This window comes from Coptis chinensis, chromosome 4 (genome assembly GCF_015680905.1).
Source record: "Coptis chinensis isolate HL-2020 chromosome 4, ASM1568090v1, whole genome shotgun sequence".
Taxonomy (NCBI): Eukaryota; Viridiplantae; Streptophyta; class Magnoliopsida; order Ranunculales; family Ranunculaceae; genus Coptis; species Coptis chinensis.
Genome location: NC_141459.1, coordinates 96,465,645 through 96,468,770, shown reverse-complemented (window position 1 = coordinate 96,468,770; position 3,126 = coordinate 96,465,645). Strand labels below are relative to the sequence as shown.

The 3,126-nt window shown below is 38.6% G+C and overlaps 1 long non-coding RNA gene across 3 annotated transcripts; it reads right to left on the bottom strand.

The window, feature by feature from the left end:
* Positions 1–554: 554 nt before the first annotated feature.
* LOC147505939 (uncharacterized) lies at positions 555–2,141 on the bottom strand. Of its 3 annotated transcripts, none has more exons than XR_015220713.1 (3): positions 1,771–2,141; positions 956–1,295; positions 555–856 (listed from the first exon to the last, which is right to left on the bottom strand). It is a non-coding gene; the product is annotated as an uncharacterized LOC147505939 (long non-coding RNA). The 3 variants fall into 3 exon arrangements; XR_015220712.1 differs by lacking the exon at positions 1,771–2,141 and adding an exon at positions 1,381–1,724; XR_015220714.1 differs by lacking the exon at positions 1,771–2,141 and adding an exon at positions 1,381–1,724 and having other exon boundaries at positions 956–1,252.
* Between the last annotated feature and the right edge of the window lie 985 nt (positions 2,142–3,126).

Below are 3,126 nucleotides of genomic sequence, written 5' to 3'. Positions count from 1 at the left end.
CCACATCGTTGGGTTTGCACAATGAATGGCTTAACCGGGTCGTTTAAGCTTGAGGTTTTCGAATTCAATTTTTTGGGACCAATGACACACTTGTAATATTTGTTTTTTTTTTAGATTTTTTGGGACCAATAGCAACACTTGTAATAATTGTTTTTCTTGTTGGGGGCAACACAATATGGTGTCTGTCAATAACAAATACCTTTCACAATTGGCTAGCCTCGTGCGTGCAACTCGTATGGTATCAAGCTTCTATGACTCATTTTTGAGTAAGAAAACAAGACATTCACTCAACCGTTTCGGAACGGTTAATCAGTTGATTTGTATTAGACCATGTACTCTTTCTAGGAATCCTGGTAAGGAAGAACTATGAGTCTTCAACGGAAATCCCTCGAGATTCAGCTGCATATAGGACAAACACCATTGAGTTGTTTTGAGTTATGACCTATAACACGCTTATCATTTTATAACATTTGGCACAACTATGACCAGAGCAGAGCAGAGGTAAGGTTAGACATGCTCTGGCCATACAGAGGACCTAAGAAAGTGAGTACTTAAATAAAAGGGTTTCTCTTGTAAATCATAAATCTGGTCAGAAACACATTCACTATTCAACTTCGTCATGGTCTTTGTACACGAACGACATCAGTACACAAAACCCGATGAATTGTTTACAAAAAACTGATTGAAAAAGAAAAGGGGTAGGAATTTGAAAATGAAAAAACCCTGATGTACTTTGATGTGTGCCAATGTTTTGAATAATCATCTGCTCAATATCTTTTAGCAAGTCTGAAAAGTGGGCACACCAAAACCCTGTGTTTGGAATAATCATCAAATCCATTCGCACTGATCTTCTGTCCTGGTTGATATCCATTGATTATGAAGATCAGGACTCGGTAGCACGTATACATAGATTGGCAAAATACTGCAGTTCCTATAGCTGAGTATAGTTGCTCACCTTGAGGCATGTATATGGTGCTTGCTTTTTGCCACTCAACTTGATTTTCCTTCCTCTTGGGCATCTTATCAGTCTGATAAGTGCAATATATCAAGCTTCGTCCTTCAACTCTTAACAGAAACTTTTACAGTTTGGATGCAAATAGTTCACAAGTGATCAAATCGTCCATGGACACAGCAGATTTACCAGCGCCCATGACAGGAACAAGGTTGAACATAGGCTTTTCCCCCGTCTTGATCCTCTGACTTATCTCTGAGAATTCATTGAATGCATCTGTGAAGATGATGAACAACGCATCTGTGGACATATCAAGGCATGTAGAAAAGTAGAATCTCAGACTCTGCAAAAGAAAAGACCTCACACGTTTTACAGTTGAAAAATGGAAGAAACCATAGTACAATAAGAGGGAAAAGAACACTAATTACAGGTCAGTCAAACAGCTCAGGACAACTTTACGCAACCCTAGAGTTAAATCTGATCAAACTTGTTTTGTTTCTCATTATCTAACTTATTTCGAAATTGGCATCTGATAAGCACTGTAATCAGACATCAGCGTTTCTTCATCTTCAGTTTGAGGGACAAAAGACATTGACTATTTAAAAGGCCCTAAAAAAATTAGAGAAGCCCATAATTTAAATTAACGTTTAAATGCCCTTCAAAAGTAAGTAACTACATCCGAAACAAATAAAATGCAGTGCTAAGAAGTTGAGTTTCCAATTATTTGAGGAGTGACGTAACCAATCGCATAGTCAAGTTGAACGAAAAGCTTTGCAGATAAAAGCAAAGAAGAAATTTGGGAAGTAAAAGAAACTGACCGTAATGTCTCCCCAAGAGAAATAACTTTCTAGAAGGATCTTATCAAGAAGATAAATGCAGAACCTTGTAATTTGTTTTATGCGCTTCTGGGATTCGATATACTGACAGTCTCCATGATCTTGCATGGCGACTAAAGATTCGCAACAGATATTTGAAGCATGTTCCTCATTGATACTCAGGGTAACAGCACATATCTTTTTATTGATAACATATTGCGGACAGCAAGAACCAATGGAAGCTACATGTTGAAAGCCCCAGTAACTTTGGGAAGTTACAGAGGACGAATCCTCTGTATCACTCACATTCCATCTCGTCATCTTCTTGAACATAGAGTGTGGGTTTTACTTCCACAAGTGCACTGCAAGAGAATTAAATAAGACAGAAAACATGTTACCTACCTAATATTTCCCAAGAGCAAGATATCCCAAGGGTATATTGTTATCTTTGTCTGTTGTTTATAATCTTTAACCAATATTACCCTCCCACTAGATGAGCCAATTAGGATTTCCCCCACTAGATGGGAAATTAGGGTCTCCCCCCTAAATACACACAAAAAAAAAAGTCAAAGTGGGTTGACCGAATTTTTTTTGTGTGTATTTAGGGGAGAGACCCTAATTTCCCATCTAGGGGAATCCTAATTGGCTCATCTAGTAGGGGGATAACACTAGTTCACCCAAAGAACAATAGGAAATGTTATTTTCTAGTAAGACACGTCCAGTGCAAAAGTCATGAATGAACAACATGCCTTGTTCAAATCATTAAAAAGTTCCGGTCTAGTCGTCTTAGCAAACAAGTGATGCAAAGAAACAAGCAAAATTGCTAGGTAATAATTAATCCTGTCTTCTCACTCACTCTAACAACTACTGGCTACATTAGAACAACTGTTTGGCGCTAAATTACTACAAAAGCTGATTACTACAAAAGCTGTTAAAAAAAAGAAAAAAGAAAAACCCCAACATAAACTCGCCATGCCATCATTAGTCTTCTTCCCCAACATAAACTCCTCACGCCATCAGTAGTCTTCTTCTTCAAGGAGAACATGCTTTCTCTTTGACATACTGAATCAACATTATCCCAAAAAAGAAAGTAAAGGCTAGTGATAGCTGTTGGAATCTCTATTGTATTTCTAAATACTAGTGTGTGTGCAAAGTGGAGGAGATGAACAAAGAGTGTTCTCTCCACTTTAGTGCATAGAAGATTGTCCCACATTGGTTATCCACCACCAGCAAGTAAAGTATATGAGGAATTCCTCTACCGTAAGGGCGTGCCCTTAGGGCACAAATGGTTTTGTGTTAGGAGGGAGGACTCACTCCCGGCCACGCGCGCCCGCACCGAGCTGAGTTGTGTCAGGCTCA